Raw genomic sequence first — 20321 nt, 5'->3', positions numbered from 1 at the left:
TTTTTTCACGGCCACAAGCCCATTTATTTCCTCTTGATTGACAGGCTTCTTGCTTCTGAAATCCCAGCCACAGCCTCTCAAATCTCAAGCCTACGCAGTCAATTAACATGGCACATCCTTTGCTCGGCTTCCTCAAGCTAATGTGCATGCGACAGGGATTATGTTAATATGTTCACAATGTCCTCAAACGCTAATGGCATTAGAAGTGGTGTAGTGAGGTCCTATAGGCTCCTAGACTGCCATACACCATCAACTGCGCATGCGCAGCATTTTGTTGAGTACTTCTGGGAAGTAGTTATGTGAATCAACTCAATGGCAGGATTCGGTTATGGAACCTTGGAAAAGCATCAGACTCCTCTGAACTCAGGAACACCTAGTGGACTCTTTTAGGTTCTTTTGCATACAGCACAGAAGATTATTACAATCACTGAATATATCAAGTATTGTTTTAGAACAGTTTTAGTGTAGAGGAAGAAATTAGGGGTCAAAAATGACATGGCAGCTTCCCTTTACATATCCCTGTATTTCTCCATATAGAGTAGACAAGTGCGTAATATTAGTCAATGGAGGTAAACTCAAGGCATTAGCAACTGATGCGTATATGGATTTTAAAAAAAGTGTGGGGGGGGGGCTATAATTTTTTCAATAATTCAGAAAGCCACTGCAAAAAAACATATGAAGCAAAGTAGATAATAAGCAGGCAAACAGCAGTCTACAGCCTGTGAATTCACTAAGCCTTGGCAACTCCTGGATGTGGCACAGAGCTGTCAATCAGCAAGAAAAAACTTCTCGCCCACCAGTCCTGCTATATATATATATATTAAGAGGCTTCCCAATGGCACGTAATTATTCTCGTTGCCATGGAAATGGACCTATACTGAGCAGCATTATGAGAACAAGTTGTACCTTGGCAAGTACAAGCTACTGACAGACGACAGAAAAGCTTTTCACAAATAGAACTACCAGCTCCGACTTCTGCCTTTGTTTACCCAATGTCAGTCTTGATGCTCAATGTAGCCGTCCGGCACAAGTGTTCCGCTGAGCATACAATGTCTGTTCATGGCCAGTCCTTATAACATCAGCTGGAAAGACCATAGAACAAAACACGCAGTAATATACAGGCAATCTATTGTATTCTCTCGCTGTGGTCAAAGCCGAAATCTCTAGAGAGGTAGTTGGCGATTCATCTTCATGTTAGGGGACATTTATTCCTGGGTCCGTAAATGACAAGCAGAATAAATTTCCTGGCCAATCAGCCATGTAAATGGAAAACTAATATTGGTAACTATGGATACCATCTCTATCAGTATGTAAACCAGTTTTAACCCAATGAGGAAATGGACATTTTTTTTCTTTTTTTTGTATTTTTATTTTCTTCTCCCCATTTTCAAAAAATCATAGTTTTTTAATTTTTCTGTCAACAAACATGCCTGAGGGCTTGTTTTTTGCAGGACGAGTTGTATCCTTCCATGGTACCATATATTAGCCTGCAATGCCGTTGGGTGGGGGGAGACAGTTTAGCTCTGCTAAGCTGTTCTCCCCCTCACTGGCTCTCTGCAAGGGGAGGAGGTGGAACAGGGCAGGAGCTAATGTGCTAAGCTCTCGCCCCCTCTCCGCCTCTTGCTGGCTGTTTGCAATGGGAGTGGGTGACAGGGGGCGGAGAAGGGGAGATAAAGGGGAAGGTGTTCAGCAGACATGCTGCTAAACTCCCTTCCACCTCCCCTCTCCGGCAGCTGTCAGTGGCTTCCACAGGAAGGACTATCTATGCTGCTCGGCGTAAAAGCGCCCGGTGCCATATTGGCTGGCTGGGCGCTTTTTCGCCCCGGGAGTATGCAAGGCTCATTCTCAGCAGGACAACCTGTAGCCTCTTGGCTTAGTCACACGGGTGCATCCGGGCGCGATGCGCCCGGTTTCCTGCACGCAGAAGACGGCCACACCTGCAGTGCGGACGACTCTCCGCAGCGCTGGAAGAAAGAACACATGACCGTCAAAAGGGTACCATTTTGCTGTATATATGACTTTTTGATTACTTTCTATTTGTTTTTCCTGGAAACAATGTGACCCCAAAAAAGTGCAATTCTGGTGTTTTGTTTTCACATTTTTTTCTGACAGCATTCACAGTAGTATAAGTAATGTATTATTTTAATAGATCGAACCTTTGTGGACGCAGCAATATCAAATTTGTTTTTTGTTTTGATTTTTTATTATATATATGGGATAGGATTTCTTTTTTAAAACTTTTAATATTTATTAATTTTTGTAATTCTTAAAAAGATTTTATTAAACTAATCTCTACTTTTAGGCTACTAAGGAAACTTGAAATCCCAATTGATGCTAGCTTATACAATACTAGCGGATATACCCAGCTTCGCCCGAGTTAATTTGGTACTGGTGTTTATCTGGTGCTCACACGGAAAATCTTATGAAGTCGTGGTTACTTTAGAGATACTGGAAAAACATATGTTCACCATTTTGCATAGTTCTCTGTGTTACCCAGGAAACACCACGGGGAGGTAACCATGCGACGTTTCCTTTATATAAAATGACATCAGGAAGTGAGAGAATTAGATTCCGTACGTAAAATTTGGACGCTAGTTCTTTTGCGCTAGAATTGAATAATCGAGTTGGGACCCATTAACTTTTCCTATTTATGACATATTCAATGCTTATGGCAAATTTCATGTTTCTATGACATTGGGAAGTGAGAGATTTAGATTATGTACGTAAAATTTCAACGCTAATTCTTTTGCGCTAGAATTAAACAATCTAATTGGGACCCATTAACTTTTCCTATTTATGACATAATCAATGCTCGTGCCAAATTTCACGTTTCTATGACACCGGAAAGTGAGAAAATTACATTCCGTACGTAAAATTTGGATGCTAATTATTTTACGCATAGAATTGAATAATCGAGTTGGGACCCATTAGCTTTTCCTATTTATGACATAATCAATGCTCGTGCCAAATTTCACGTTTCCATGACACCGGAAAGGGAGAAAATTACATTCCGTACGTAAAATTTGGACGCTAATTCTTTTGCGCATAGAATTGAATAATCAAGTTGGGACCTATTAACTTTTCCCATTTATGACATATTCAATGCCCGTGCCAAATTCTAAGTTTCAAATGACATTGGGAAGTGAGAGATTTAGATTATGTAAGTTAAATTTTGACGCTAATTCTTTTGCGCTAGAATTGAATAATCGAGTTGGGACCCAATTACTTTTCCTATTTTGGAGATAATCTATGCTTGTGCCAAAATTCATGTTTCTACGACATCGGGAAGTTGGAGAACTTTTGGCGAGTCAGTCAGTCAATCAGTGAGTGAGTGAGTCAGTCAGTGAGTCAGTCAGTGAGGGCTTTCATCTTTATATATATAGATACTATTCTGTATCGCAGTATATAGCATTTCTGCAGGCATTCCATTAAGACAGGCCATAAGCAATAGGTATTTCCTGGTTAATTGGCAGAAATACATGGCAGCAAAACCTTCACAAGATCTGGGGCTACCATAACACTTGATGGACATTCAGTGGGGGCCATTTAAGACATTTAAATGCGATGGTCAGAACTGATAGTGGTATTTAAATGGTTATTATCTGCAGTCAGAGTTAACTCCTTTCACTGATGTTGCGACTGATGTTGCCTGCTGCATACAAACTCTGAACACATCTGATGTACATGTTCATTGGATGTTGCCAAGGGGTTCAAATAATTTAAAGGAACAATTACTGATGTTGTGGCACTGCTTTGGATTGTATTCCTTGCCCACCACCAACAGATACCCCTATGACTGAGTCTCTGGTACCTATGACGCCTGGAAAGATGCACAGATGTAGAAATTGTTAACATGATTGGTGCATTGTGATACCTCAGTTTGCGGCATTTTAGAACATTGCAGTTATCATAAAACCTAAAAGACCACTTTGGTCAAAGCACATTTTTACGCCCCTGCCCCCCTCAACCTGATTGGCTGTCACACTCTGGAGGTCTCCTCTATGTATTGTAGTCAATTCTATTCAGTACAGCCCCCGGTCTGATGCCTATCAGGCACTATATTGATGTTATTGTCACGTTCACATTAAAGGGGTTGTCCCGAGGCAGCAAGTGGGTCTATACACTTCTGCATGGCCATAATAATGCACTTTGTAATGTACATTGTGCATTAATTATGAGCCATGCAGAAGTTATAAAAAGTTTTATACTTACCTGCTCCGTTGCTGGCGTCCTCGTCTCCATGGTGCCGACTAATTTTCGCCCTCCGATGGCCAAATTAGCCGCGCTTGCGCAGTCCGGGTCTTCTTCTTTTCTGAATGGGGCTCCGTGTAGCTCCGTGTAGCTCCGCCCCGTCACGTGCCGATTCCAGCCAATCAGGAGGCTGGAATCGGCAATGGACCGCACAGAAGCCCTGCGGTCCATGAAGACAGAGGATCCCGGCGGCCATCTTCAGCAGGTGAGTATGAAGACGCCGGACCGCCGGGATTCAGGTAAGCGCTGTGCGGGTGGTTTTTTTAACCCCTGCATCGGGGTTGTCTCGCGCCGAACGGGGCGGGGGGTTTAAAAAAAAAAAAAACCCGTTTCGGCGCGAGACAACCCCTTTAATTCCATAATGCATCAGCACAGCATTACATAAGCCACTACAGACTGTGCCATCCCTGCTGCAGGTAAAACAATTACATTACATTCTATATTTACCTATTTAAGCTACAGGCCATAAGTATACAGTCAGGAGGATGAGCTGTGATCCCCTCTGTTATAAATGTATGATAAGGGATTCTGAGGGTATTATTGTATCTTGATGCCACCAGGAAGTCCTGGTGGAATCAAGATTGACAGGGGGGTGACACCCCCTGATGCTGATTGGCTAGACAGCTGCCTTGCCTGCTGGTCCTGGCAGCTCAGTAACATAATGCTGCAGCTGGAAGTCCTTGTAATGCATGGTGGGATGCAGCTGTGTTCCTCGACAGCCCCCGCTGCAGGCAAGGATTGGGCCAGCTGAAAATCCCTTCCCTGGCGGCGGACCAGAAGGCTGCACTCCCGCTCTGTGTTGAAGCGCAGAGCGGGGTTCGCGATGAGTGAGGAAATACTATCGTTAAGCAGATTTGCCGCCAGCTCCCCCCCTCTTCCGCCACGTATGTGTAACATTCTGCTGAACAGCAGGGAGGACACACCTCGGGGATACCCTAAATCACACACGGCGTACACACACTAAGCAGCACAGCACCAGGGAGCTGGGAGCGGCGGTCTACACTCCCTTACATGCGTCCCCCACACCCTGCATGAGGAGAGCAGGGAGGCAACTACGGCAGGGGACTGTTCATTACAGGCTTCGGACACATAGAGCAGCAGCAGAAGGACAGCTGGGAGCCTACAGCACGAGAACTGGGGGCAACCGTTTATCTGTTGAGGGGTGTTCACTCACCACATCGTACGGCTCATATTAAAGCACTTTAGCATCTTCCAGGACCTTAAACTATTGACCCTATCAGGAGCTAGGGGTGTGAGAGTGGCGTTAATCCTGTCAAACCCCTAGCTTCCGATGGCGTCAAGATACAATAATACGGAATATGTGTTCCCCTGTAAGCAGCTTCTGTGGTAGAGTCTATGTAATTGCATCACACAGACTGAAAAACTGACTAGGAACTGAACACATAACCCCAAGTAGATCTAAATTGGTCAGAATTGCGAGCACATGACTATTTGAGGAGGAAGAAGCCAGCAGTTTCAGATAGAAATAACTAACCAAGGTAACACTAGCTCACTGATATATACTGGGGGCATAGCTACATCATGAATGAAAAAGCAATCACTGGAGTGGCCCTTTAGGCTGGCTCCACATGACTGGATTTGCATTGCGGAATCCGGAGTGGGTGTCCACCTTCGGGTGCCGCAGCAAATACTCCCCATAGCATGCTATGGAAAAGCGCTTTTTCCTGCACATGAGCAGAAATCAATTGCGATTTTCTGCTCGCGGAGGAAAAATCGCAGCATACTCTATTTTTTCAAGGATTCCACACGGATGGTTTCCATTGACATTGCAGAAAGGTTGCAAATTTTACGTCATCGCTAGGCGATGACACAGGAAAATCAAGGGTGAGGCGTGCGGACCATCCATAGTACAGGAGAGGAGGAGTAATGACAGGTACGTGTGGACACTGGCCGAACACAGGATTAGATCCGGTTGCGGGCTCCTGCATGCAAAATTCGACCCGTTTGTGTGCAGCCGGCCTTAAATGTCAAGTTAACGTTTTCTACATCTGTAAACATAAATACTCAACAGATCTCCCAATCCTGATTTTAAAAAATGCGTCAGATACCACATGCGGATTTGTCCCATTGATGTGGATCAGTTCGGGTGTCAGAGTTCTGTCGCAAATTAAAGTATCAGCTCCAGGTTTGAAAAATCTGACGTGGATCTGACAATTTACAGCCAGTGTGAACAAGGCCTAAGGCCTCTTTCATACAGGCGACAGCAATATCGCAGCTGTGTTCCCGCGATTTCTGTGCAATATCGCTGTGTTTTCTCGTGGCGATATCGCTGTGATTGGTTCATTGAGTGCTGCAGTGATTGGCTGAGCCACGGCGCTCGAGAACCAATCAGAGCCAGCGCTTCCTGGAGGCAGGAACCTGCAGCTGAAGACTGCAAACGAATGTGCCAGAGCTTTGGGAGGAGAAGTGCGACGGAGCCGACTGTTCCTGTTAGGTAATGTATTGGTTTTTTTTTGTTAAATGCATCTGGGGCTTATTTTTTAGGAACAAACAGTAGGACTTCCTATTGTAAAAATTGCATCGCACCGTGTAAATACATGTGTATTTACGTGGGCCAATTGGCTGTAAGGGCTCCTTCAGATGGGCTTTGAACGAGGTTGATTTGCGAGCATCTGCATATTTTACTTATTTAATTGGCTAGTTAGCCTAATGAGGTTCAGTTGTGTTCTTTTTTCACGGAATTGTGTAGTGCATTGTGCGTCTGTGTGCGCATTGCATGTGCATTTGCGCACCTCCATAGGCATCTGTGGTGGTCAAATGTGCACAAAATAGAATAGGTCCTATTTTTATGCGTGCGCGAAAAATGTGCGCGTAAAAAAATAATGGACCCATTGATATCATTGTTTTCTATTCTCTGTGTATTGCGCACACACACATTTTTGCACGTGCAAATACAACCATATGAAAAAGCCCTAATGGCCTATTTCTGTCTGTGTTTTTTTTTTCATGCGATCGAAATTTGGTGAAAAAAATGCACACTTGAATCAACCTATTGAAATCAATGGATTCTTTTCACTCTGTATTAAGGCCCCTTCACAAGCAAAGAAACCATTGATTATAATCACTCAACACTCTTTTTTATGCACGTACGAAAACAAATGTAGTATGCCCTATTTTTGTGCACACCAAAAGTCTGCATATAAGTCTATTAGAGCTGCGCCATACGCTGCGCAGTTCCATTTAAAAAAAAAAACACATCTGGACCTCATTGGGCTAAATCAAACTACTAACGATCACTTGTCTGTGAGTATGTATGTATGTATGTGTGTGAGTGATTCTTATGCTCCACCCCTGGTGATGGCATCGCTTCACCCCTTGGTGATGCCATTGAAGGTCCTATATAAAACACAGAGTCTGATAGAAAGAAGAACAACACAGTTAGGGCTCTTGAAAAGGGGAGGACAAAGTAACAAAATGAGAATACAACTAAACCGCTATTATGTCAGACACAACTCAGCATTCCTGACAGAACACCTTGACCTACCTCCACCACAGAAATCTGGTGGGCTGAAGGACCTGTGGTGATGTCACTGCTGTGGGAGGAGCCAAGCTGTGTTTGTCTTGTGTGGTAATCAAGCTGTTGTGTGTGTGATGTGCCACCATAAACACTGGTACTATAACTTCCTAATAATTACTAGTAGCCTTTTAAATGACGGCGTGGGGCAGTCCCACAACCATGTGAACTAGCCCTGCAAAAAGTGCAGTGATATGCACCAATACAAGCATAAAAGCACAACGTTTACCATACTAAAACGTTGTGCTTAGGCAAGCATTTTTTCCCATATGCTTGTAGGAAGGAGCACTTACGTAAATTATACGCAATTACTTTGGAGCCTATTTACACCTGTGTGATTGAGTCCAAAGTTAAATGTATCAGAATTCCTGGTCAATTTGCTGCAAAAAAGTTTGGTTCATCCAGTCGCTAAACTATTACAAAAAGTTTGGTTCAGTCCGAATTATTTTGACCTCATCCAGAAGTTCATTAGAAACCCTAATGCCCAATGTCCACTTGCACACACGGATTCCACTGCTGAATCCTGTAATGGAATTCAGCCATGCCCGCAAACATGGACAGGAAAGACATTTTCTTACCCATCCAGATCCAGCGCGGGTCTCCTCTATGCCGGCCGGATCTTCTCTCTTCAGCACGGTGCATGCGCTGTGCAATTTAAAAAAAAAATCTTATGCTTTCCTGCAGATGTGCGGCACATCCACAGTGACAGCTGTCCCTCAGGATCCACAGGAAAAATGGAGCATGCTGTGATTTCTTCCCGCGTGTGCGATCCTCACACCAGGAAGAAAATCACATCCGCAAGCTTCAAATTGTTTTGCGGATGCTAATGCATCCCTATGGTCTCATAGAGCTGCAGACCTCTTGCGGATCTGCCTAAGGCTGGGTTCACACAAGGCTGATTTCCAGCACAATGTCTACAGATATCAGCCACAGAAAGCCTGACTCCCAACTTGTACCATTTGGTGCGGGTTTTGAATTGGGTTCCATCGCAAGTTACTGTGTTGAATTCACCTCCTCATTGAGAGGGGATGAATTGAGCAGCAGAGACAGTGATAAAATTGACATGACACGGAATTCTGCACAGCAAGTCAAATTCCACAAAAGTTTTGTGTGGGTTATTTCCACAGCCTGCTACTGTAAATGCTGCAGAATTTCTGTGTGGAGGGTTTTTTTGTTGCATTTTTGAACCACAATTAAGAAACACATTTTTTAAAATCCAAATGCAGGTTTTTGATGCGTTTTTTTAATTGTGTGTAAAGTGTGCAATCATATGTAGGATATACCCAGATTATACATGTCCAAAATGAGGAACTGTGCGGAAAGTGGAGGGCCCCATTATTGTCAATGGGGTCCATCCAGAGATAGAACCATTTGGCCGCAGGGATTCACATTGGTGAGCAATATAAAAAAAGGAATTTCTGCTGCAGCACAGAAAATGAGTGAGTAGGAAGTGCTACTGTGCTCTAGAGGTCCTGCTGAAAAGACAATTTAGGAGACGCCATAGTCTGAAGAGCAGTGGCTGCCAGTGGGAGCCAGACACATCAGGATACAGCTCCTGGAGTCTGAGAAGCTTACATCAAGGAGAAAAAAGAATTGGGTGCTACATTCAACCTACTACAGGTGCTGTGGAATGAAAGCGCAGTAGTTTGCAGAAAGGTCAGAAGCTGCAAGCACTGCTACAAGGGACCCTAGGTCCGTCTAAGAGTAGCACCTGGACAGCAAAGATTCTCAAGAGACAAGCTGTAAGTGAGGCCAGCCTCAAACACTATGTTAAGTGTGCACACAGCCAGGGATGAGACTAGTAATGCAACACATTTATTGTGTAAGAGGTCACTACAGCAATTATTAAGCAAAAGAGACATTACTCGCAGGTTAATTACTGAGGCAAAAGTGGTTTGAGCAGAATTAAATGCTATATTCAGTTATACACTTTGTTCAGTTCTATTGCATTGATAGTCGCAAGTGATCATTTTTTCCGTTAGGACTGTGACTGTTATTGCGAGAACTGTATATCAGTGTAACACAACTAACTTTCATAAAGTATCATTTATAGTATTTTCTAACCATTTTTGTTATCTTATATCCTGCATCAAGTATTACTCCTAGGATTTATCTAGCGCAGATAGCATTAAGTACCCATATGGTAAAAGTTGGATTGCTTACTTATAACTATACTGTTATTTACCTACAATTCTGTGTTCTTAAATAAACATTGTATATTTTTGGTAACTTCATCGGCTGCATCGTACCCTGAAACCTGCGTCATGCACCATCGCAATCGACAGGAGACTGATCAGTGACACCCCTATCAATCTAACATTTAGCCCTGGAAACTCTGACTGCAGTACAGGGACCAATAAGTGGTTGCAATTGCTATCTGCATGTATCCCAACACTAGATTTTTCTCTGATTTCCCAATGGCACTTGAAGGGGGTATTTAGTATCATGCATTAATTTCCAGAGATCCTAGATATGTTTGCAGCGTCCGAGGAGCAGGCCCACAGCCCAGGAGATAGCGAGGTAGATTGGAGCCTTGTCATGGTGCTCTACCATCTCCTCCCCTGGGAGTAGCATGGGACCCGACCAAGTTACTGCTAGGCCAAGCACAGCCTCTCTTACTCGCTAAAAGTCTATCTCTTCCTAAGGCCTCATGTCCACGGGGAAAATCAGGCCCGCTACGGATTCTCCATGGAGAATCCGTAGCGGGTCCCTCCTGCCCCGCGGACATGAGCGCTGAAAATAAGAATAAATCAGAATAAACTCACCTCTCGCCCACTCCGGATCTTCCCTTCGCTGCGGCGTCATCTTCTCTGCGTCGCGTCCGGATCTTCTTTCTTCGGCCCGGCGGATGCGCAGGATGACATCGGTGACGTGCCCCGCGCATGCGCCGGCCCGAAGAAAAAAGATCCGTCCGCGACGGAGAGAAGATGGCGCCACAGCGAAGAGAAGAACCGGAGCGGGTGAGTAAATTCCGATTTTTGTCTCCCACGGATCCGGACGGCTTCCATAGGCTTCAATAGAAGCCCGCAGGAGCCGTCCTCGCGGGAGACCCGCACGAAAATGGAGCATGGTCCAGATTTTTTCATGCTCCATTTTTAAAAAAAATCACTTTTATTGACCATCCGCGGGTATTCATCTACCCACGGGTGGTCAATGCATCCCTATTGGATGCGGATCCACGGGCAGGAGAAGAGTTAAAATCCGCTGCGGATTTTAATTCTTCTTTTGCCCGTGGACATGAGGCCTAAGACTCCAACTCAGACTCTCTGGCAAGACCAACTCTCTTCCTTGCAAGAAGAAGATGGCTCTCCCGCTACACCTTACAAAACACACATATATATATATATATAACACGATCACGTGACACACAACAAGATACATTTTTCAGACATAACCAAGACGTTAACCCATTCAGTGCTGTAGAGGTGCAATAGACATCAAGTGCACACACATTGAAGACACCAACAATACAATCATAGAATCATAGATTCAATGACACAAGACAACTACACGCATACTTATGGAGGGGCCCCGTTAACTCTGGGCCACTACATCTTGTACAGAAGTTATATTTCATGCCTCCCTTGCATTTCAACATCAAGCTCTGTGTCATTGAAACTACAAACTGGGTACTTGACCAAGTACAATACTTGACATTGGTCACTTTTGTGAAGAAGACACCTTGATTTTCTTAAAACTGCTATGACGTACTTTGAGGTCTTTCAATTACAGTGTTGCTAGGATGACTTTAGGGGAAGGCTCTCAATCCATGATGCGGTAGGACATGTATTGTAAGGAGAGGCAGACTTTTGTATTAGTAACCATTTACTCCGTTCATTATATACTAGATAATTACTATAATTTCGGCCTGAAGGAGGTCAGAGAAGGTAAGAGATATTATTAAATGTTATAAAGCACTCACGGCTGGCCACTGAGAATACAAGCATCTTGGTAGGAAGCGCTGACTTCAATGAATCAGTTGTGGATTTGCTAGAAATAACCTGCAGGTAATACAAAGAGCTTTATCCATACGGGTAGAACAGATTGTAATGGCCGACGTACTGGATTTATTTATTCACTTATCTATATTTATATATTCTTTTCATGTTTCTTGCCACAGCAGTGGGTGTGGATACACTGTGCCACAAAATTGATTTGGCTTAGAGCTATACTTGGGGACTGCATTTTGGGTTCCCAAGTTTCAACCTTTAATCCCACCAGTCAAGATCTGGTATTCGCTGTGGGGACCCCAGATCGTTAGACATAAATATTCCCAGTTATGTGCCTGCTGATGCAACTGAGAAATAACTGCCGTGATCTCCTTCATGAGGGTGTAAGACAAGGATGTAGTTGTAGAACAGAGCCAGAGTCAGGGCAGGCAGAATACTTTCACAATGGAGATGAGGCCAAGAATCAGGGCAGGCAGTAGACAAAGAAAGTATAGTCAAATAATGAGCCAGAGTCATGTTTGGAGAATTTCAAAGTGTTGGGTGGTTCAGGCATGGAGCTAACACCAGGAGATCGGACAGAAACAAACTTGCACCTTCAGACAGTATGGAGACTGACTGCTCAGGCATCTGCTCATGGGTGGAGTAGTCTGAAATAGGTTAGGACCTGTCAGGATTGATTGCAAATGTGCACTGGCCCTTTAAGAGGCAGGCCTGCCATGCATGCACTCTTTGGGGATTAGGAAATTGACAGGAGATCCAGCATCTGCCACAAAAGGCACAGGAGGCACAACGCTGGCCATGGCTGATTGCAGGAGGAGTTAGAGGACGTCACTGGTCATGACCAGCGGCCATAAGATTTCTATATTCTTCTTAGTGACTTGCTATGAATGGAGTTGAAGCAGGGTAGATAGTCTTTTATGGTGCAGCAGTGACAGACAGAGGTGGAGGTAGCACAATTTTTTTTATAAAAGTAACTTTTTCTGAATTATAGCTTGTTACTCCCTTCGGCCCCCTGGTCATCAGAGCACTTTGATAGAAATGTCCTTCACCATCATCTACAGCCATCTTTCGTCGAGCTATCCAGCCCCTAACTATCCCCCGGCATGATGATTGTTCGCTTCTGCAGCTCACGCCACTCTTAGTAGCCCCAGCTGGGATCTATACTGCAATCCCAACAATGACTGCCACTACTTTCTCTGCACTGCTCTACTGAGCTGTATCACTGCTCTACTGCTGCTATCACACTCCTCTGTAACTGCGTCCTCTGCTCTCTTCCAGTCCCACAGCAATCAATGCTTTTTGTCGGTCAAGCAACAGCCAATCAATGAATATCCTTCTGGGCATGCTCAGTTCAAATTGTTGCAAAATTGTTGCACATGACCAATTTGTTGCACAAATTGTAACATCTCTGTTCATTACTATGGTAATCAGTTATCCCCATAGGGTCACCCCTTACAGAGTGATACACACCAAAGATAGAAGAGGAGATAAGTGGCTGGTAGCTACCTCTGGCGCTGCTTATCTCTGGAAAAAAAAATGAGACACAAAAAATGCATCCAGTTTATTTTCCCTAATGGCACATACTTGCAAATGTGTATACATTTATATATAACTGGCATTTTTGTACTAAAAAGCTTCTATGAAAAAATAGACATATCTACTCATTTTTATACATGTAGTAACACAGAATGCAAGCCTGAAAAAAAGACATATGTCCATCTAGTTCAGCCTACTACCCCCCCAAATGTTGATCCAGAGAAAGGCAAAAAGAAACCAATGGGACAGAAGCCAATTTTCCCCATTTAAGGAGAAAAACTCAAATCTAGCAATCGGAATAATCCCCGGATCACCAAACCCTTTTGAAGTTATTAATGATTATAATAACCTATAATATTGTGTCACTTAACAAAGGCATCCAGGTCCCTCTTGAACTCTTATCAAATTTGCCATCACCGCGTCCTCAGGCAGAGAGTTCCACAGGGTAGTTGTTAGAAATGAATAATATATTTGTAGGCTCAATACTATCAGCCATATTGTAGAATTCATAGAAGTATTGTAGCAACCAATGGAGCATCTAACACTGGTCAAGCAGCCCGCTGAACTTTTGCCCAGTGCTTTGAATTCCCAATTGAGAAGTCATGTTCAAAATGCATACCCGCCCTCAGGGCATTGCCCGTTAGGGACACTATTGAGGGCAATATAACTCTTTTAGTTTCAATGTTTTTTATTGAAAATTTCCACAAAACAATACTGGTGTACAACATTCTTAATTCCCCACACATGGGGCCAATGATCACTGACTTGAAGTACTATAAATTTTACTATAGCATCATATACGTAAAAATGCAATACTGGAAAGCGGTAACAAAAGGAGTATAACAAGGGGTTGTCAAGGATCCATATCAATTCTCTAATTTTTGTATACTAAATGTCGAGAGTTGGTTAGGTAGAGAATAAGCTATAACGTAGTCCTGGGACCTCTAAATGGTCACTCCAGGGCTGCCATGTATTTAGGAAATTTGGTAGGGAGTCCATTCTAAAAGCGTGGATCCTTTTGTAGAGCATGATTGTGGAAATTCTGTTTGTCACCTCAGAAAAAGAGAGGCTCGGGTTTTTTTCATTTGGAAGCGATATGGATCGTTGTGGCCATACATATGACCTGAATAAGCCAATGGGCTCTGAATTTATGCTTCGGTCTCCTAGAAGGAAAACTGTGGGAAATTTAGATACCAGGTTCACAAACAGTTGATTCATCAAATTATGCACTCGCTTCCACAACTTGACAATCTCCGGGCAAAGCCATCAAGTGTGGACGATATTCCCAACCTCCTGGCATCCTCGAAAACAAAGCTGGGAGGAAGATGGGTACGCCTGGTGGATTCTCAGTGGAACTATGTATGTTCTATGAAGAATTTTAACTAAAGTTTCCATAAGAGAAACCTGGTGGCTACCTTTAGAAACCGTGGAACAGCAGTGCTGTCATCTTTCCAAAGTCAATTCCACCCCTACGTCCTCCTCCCACCTTTTCATAAACGGAGGTTTTTTTCTGGGCTACAGGTTGGTTCTGCATGCTATATATATATATATATATAAGAGAGAGTTTCTCTCCAAGAGGGGTCATTAGCACAAAGGTTTTCAAATGGGTTGAGATGGGGGAGAACAGGGGGCAGAGGTAGGGATTGGACAAAATAGAACACCCAGAGGATCCGAAGGTATTCCTGTGTGGGTGGCTTAAATGTGGCCATAAATTGCTGTTTGGTAATAAATTTTGATTTATAGTAGAAGTGGCATAATGTAGTTATGCGATTGCATCTCCACTATACGAAGCAGGCTAGGTCCAGACTCGGTGGGAATTGCTGGTTGGGGATTATCGGTAGCATTGATGAGGGCTTAGAGGACAGGTTATATTTAAATCAGGTACTTTTCCACAGCAGAAGAGAATAGTAAGAAAGGGGGATCATTTGCAGCAATCCTGAGAGAAGAGGGTTTGTGGACCAAGTTAAGGATGGTATCAGGTGCGGATTTATGTGTCTTTTCTCAATGTCCACCCAGAGCGGGTTATTTGTGCTACCCAAACGTATAGCCCATTGGGTTAATCGTGCAGATTTGTAATATTTAACTAGTTGGGCACCAAGAGGCCTCCCAGTCATTGGTGGTAGTACATTATAGTATGTTTGATCCTCGAATGTTTGTTGGCCCATATGAACTGGAGTATGGTACGCTGGAAGGTACGGAGAGTGGGCAGAGGTATGGGTATTGGTAAGCATCTAAAGAGATAAAGTATTCTTGGCAAAGTGACCATTTTAATCTCGTTAATCCTACCTACCCATGAAAAATAGGGCTTATCCCATTTCAGCAGGTCTGATGCAATTTTTTTAAGTAGGAAGGGATAATTCCATGTATACAGGGATTGTATTGAAGTAGTCATATTAACATGCAGGTATGTAATATAATGTTGTTTTTGTTGAAATTGGAAGTTGAGGTCGACCAGTTTCTAAAATGTTCTGGGGTATTGATATAAGATGCTTCTGATTTATCTATATTTACTCGGAGGCCTGAGAGAGCCCCCCGGGTGTCTAGAATAGTCATTTAGTTCGGTAGAGTCGATCAGGGTTGGGATAAGGTTAGCAGGAGGTCATCCGCAAATAGGCTTAATTTATATTCATGGCAATTGAACTTCACCCCCTTAACATTGGGATTATTGTGAATGGCCTCTGCCAGCAGCTCAATAGCTAAAGCAAATAGAGCCAGGGACAAGGAGTGTCCTTGTCAGGTTCCTCTGTTAATTAGTATAGGGGTAGTAGTAGATGGCCAAGAGTGCAGAGAGGAAGGGCCCTTGGAGTCCAATGCACCGTAGAACCCAAAACAAATAATTCCACGATAATGTATTAAAGGCCTTTTCTAAATCTAACGCTAATAAGGTCATTTGGGCTTTTGTATTGGAAAGATGATCCATGATATTTAACACTTTACGGATATTCAGGGCTTGTCTGCCAGGTATAAACCCCAGCTGATCTTTATGGACTAGGGCCGGGAGAAGGAGGTTCAGTCGTGCAGCTAGAATGGCCGTAAAAATCTTGTAATCCAGGTTAAGCAGCGAAATAGGTCTATAATTTATTTTCTTTAGGGATTACTGTGAGTTGGGGGAATCCAGGAATTCATTCGGAGGAGTCTTTCCCCTCATGAGGCCCTGGAATAGTTTTCTCAGTGGTTGAACTAAAATTTCTTTAATGTTTTTTGTAATAGAGGGCCGTGAAACTATTGGGTCCAGGGGATTTACCAAACTTAAGGTTTTTAATGGTGTTTAACATCTCTTCCTCAGAGACATCAGCATTCAGGGATTCTCTCTGATCATTTGAAAAGGGAGGGGAGTTTTGGGGCTCCCAGAAAAGTGATTTCTGGGGGAGGCACATTACCCTCTTGGGCCTTATACAGTGGGCTGTAGTACGCATGGAAGGTATAATAAATTGGGTCAGGGTTGGACATTGGTTTTCTATTAATTTTGAAAACTTTATTAATTTTAGCCCTGTTTCGGAGACTGGCTGCAAGTAGACGATCTGGTTTGTTAGCGTATTTATAATAGCTCGCCGCCGTCCACTGAAGAGTTCATTCCACCTGCTGTGAGAGCAACGTATTGATTTGTAGTTTAATATCCTTGATTGCCTTTTTTGTAGCTAAGGAGGGATTTTGCCAATTTAATGTTTGCAGGAGGAAGAGCCTTCTTTCTAGGGCTAAGAGGGCTTGTCCTTTTTCCCTTTTTCTTTTGGACGCTATTTTGATCAGGTGACCCCTTATGTAGGCTTTATGGGCCAGCCAGGTACACATGGGGGTAGAGTCGGACCTGGTATTTGTTTCAAACTAGTCTTTAAGTTGTTCTCTGATTTGGTCAAGAAGTACTGGGTCTCTCAGAAGGGATTAGTTTAGGTGTCATCTGGATCTTAGGTGGCTGTTTGCTGTCAAAAGAATAGAGGTTAGTACTATGTCGTGATCCGACCATGGGCAAGCATATGTCTGATCTGGGCTAGGACTGGAAGGAGGGAAGTCGAGATTAATATATAGTCTAACCTGGAGTACAAGTGAGCCATCGGGAAGTAATAGGTGTAGCCTCTTTTGGCACAATGGAGTTCTCTCCAGCAATCAGCCACTGACAGATATGCCAAGGAGTCTGTCAATCGCCATTTTTGTGCCGCGGAAAACCTATCAGGATTTGAAGCTGTTCTGTTCAGTCTGAGGGAGAATGGAAGGTTAAAGTCTTCAGCCCAAATTAATTTGGCTGCAGTTGATTGTGCAAGCTTGTGACTTAGAAGTAAGAGAGCAGGTAGTGGGTTCTCTGAGCAGACGTATACGTTAACAAATACCACCTGCTGGTCATATAATGTCCCAAAACTATACAGAACCGTCCCTTATTATCTGCGTCCACTTGGTTCATGTGTAGGGGCGGGGAATTGTGAAAAAGCATCAGCACCCCTCCATGCTTTGTGGTAGCAGATGGAGCATAGAATCTGGAGTACTGTGGATGAAAATAGCTGGGGGAGGAGGACTGGGAGAAGTGGGTTTCTTGGATGATTATTATGTCTGGGTGGGGTTTCCCATATGATAGAAAGGCCTGATTTCTTTTCCGGGGAGAGTTAAAGCCCCATACATTATGTCACACGATATGGACCATAAGGACAGGAAATGAACAGCCTGTGGACACCCCTTGAACCAGATCCCCATAATAGCATTCTGGGGTGTTGTGTAAAGTTGGACTAACTTGACGACCTAGTAACAAAAAAAAAAAACAGTAACTTACAGTTCAGAATTGGTAAAGTCCAGAACTGTAAAACAAGGAAGTGGATCCTAAGATCCAACCAGGGATGACTGAGATCGTTCCCCAATAGCAGGTGTTTGACAGTCATCTAAATGTGTTACTACATGAAAAGCAGGGCTGGACCTGCTCAAACTTTTACAAAATATAAACATCAATAAGGCTTTACGCTTTGAAGTAGGGAAGAGGGCTGAGGCCCCCCAACTCCCACATACATCCATCTTGCTCCAGAATGCAGTCCGCAAGCCACCCCCACTCCACCCCCACCCCCATCCCGGACAAGGCACAAGGGAAAGCCCCCCTCCCCCGTGGTAGGGGAGAGTTGGCTGCAGAGCGCATAAGGAGCAGGCAAAGAATAAGTTTAACTTGTTAGGCAAGCAACATTTTAACTAAGCTCTAAATGGGCATAAGGCCCTCAGAACCATGGGCATACCCAACACCAATCCCGCCCAACCCATGTCATGCATGTCCACATCTCTGCACCCTCCAAGTACGCCCCTCAGACTTAGTGTCTATGTCCACTCATGGCTGAACTAGGGTGAAGGCTGGTCCAGTTGATCATCTGGGTGGGCCTGTCTTGGTCCAAGTTCGTCTTGGATGTAGTGGTAGACCTCCTGTAGCAGAAGTTGTTGCCACTGGAATTCTTGCAGTCTTCGCAGCTTGATAGACCTCCTCCAGGGTTCTGGCTGAGAAGGATCTACCTTGGTGCTGCAAGATGAGGGCAAAAGGGAAGCCCCATTTGTATTTTACATTGGCTGTTTGGAGAGCCAGAGTCACTGGTCGAAGTGATTTGCGTTTTGCGAGTGTAGTGGGAGCAATGTCCACATAAAGTTGAACTGAGGTAGGGAGTCCCAGGAGTTGGGATATCTGCCTTGCTGCTATCAGAAGCTGGTCCCGTACTTTGCTGTAGTGCAATTTTAATATAATATCTTGGGGTAGATCAGGGTTAGGAGGACGGGTCAGGGCCCGGTGGATCCTGTCTATCAGTAGCATTCGTTGGTCAGTGTTGGGCAAGAGTGCGGAGAAAAGGGTAGTAGCCATCTCCCTCAGAGCAGTTACCGTTTCTGGGAGCCCTCAGATCCGGATATTAGCACGCCTGGACCTGTTTTCCAGGTCTTCTTGTTTGGATTCGCAGAGGTTTAATCTGGACTTGAGCTCCTCAATGCGTTGCTAATCATCCTCCAGAGCCACCATTATTTCATCTGTTTTCTGTTCCATCTCTTCTGTTCTTTGTCCTAGATCTTTTATTTGTTCAGTAAAATCCTTCACTGCTGAGGCGAGTTCCTCTTTAAAGATAGACTTCATTTGAGTCAGGAGAGCCGACTGTGGTCACGAATGAGTTGGGGAGGCTGTGTCAGGGTTTTTTTGCAGCATGGTGGTGGTGTATAGCTGATCGGAAATGGCTGGGCATGGAGGCCCTGATCCCGCTTGTGAGTCGGCTTGGGATTGAGATGCGAATAGTTCTGGGAGTGTAACCCTTATTGTAGTTTGAGAGTCCTGAGGGTTCTAGTCATTTTTAAGATGATGAGTGTTCAGGTGTGTAATATGTATAGCTGGAGGGTGCAACTGTCCAGCCAAAGCGTGATCTAGTCAGACATCAGAACATCCTTCTCAGACCACCCATGCGTCGCACACTGATGGTGGGGGTGGGCATAGTCTATGGCATAAAGCAGACGGCAGTTGTAGAAGTGCAGGGTTCCAAGAATTCCCAGGTTCCCTCCTTATAATTTATTTCTTTTATCTCTTTATGCTCTCTCCGACTAACTTTTTCAAGGGAATTATCAGTGGGCCACTATATGTTTTGAGGGCATTATCTGCAGGGTACAATATTTACTTTGGCACTACCTGTGGTGTATTATTAAAGGGCTTATTCAGCCTTTAAGATTTGATGGCCTATCCTGAGGATAAGCCATCAATATCTGATCGGTAGGGGTCCGCCACAAAAGAAATTCGCCAATCAACTGATTGAAGAAGCTGTGGAGCTCAAATGTGTGCTGCAGCCTCTTCAATGTTTAAATTGAGTATGATCTTGTTAGTGCTCATGAAGCTATACTTTTACAGTGGCTGAGGGTGAATGGGACATTCCTTGTAGGGGGTTTCTGGGCACAAAGTAAAAATACTGAAAAGAAGTACAGCTAAGTAGTGGCAACTTAGGACACTTTTCTTCATCCTGTGAAGCCGCTGATCTACCATTGTGTTTACATGCATCACTTTCACAGTAAGGGCGCCCACCCACTGGCGTTTGCGATTTCCGCGCGTTTTTCGCTGCGTTTTTTGC

This window comes from Eleutherodactylus coqui, chromosome 3, assembly GCF_035609145.1.
Source record: "Eleutherodactylus coqui strain aEleCoq1 chromosome 3, aEleCoq1.hap1, whole genome shotgun sequence".
NCBI lineage: Eukaryota > Metazoa > Chordata > Amphibia > Anura > Eleutherodactylidae > Eleutherodactylus > Eleutherodactylus coqui.
This window is presented reverse-complemented; position numbering follows the sequence as displayed.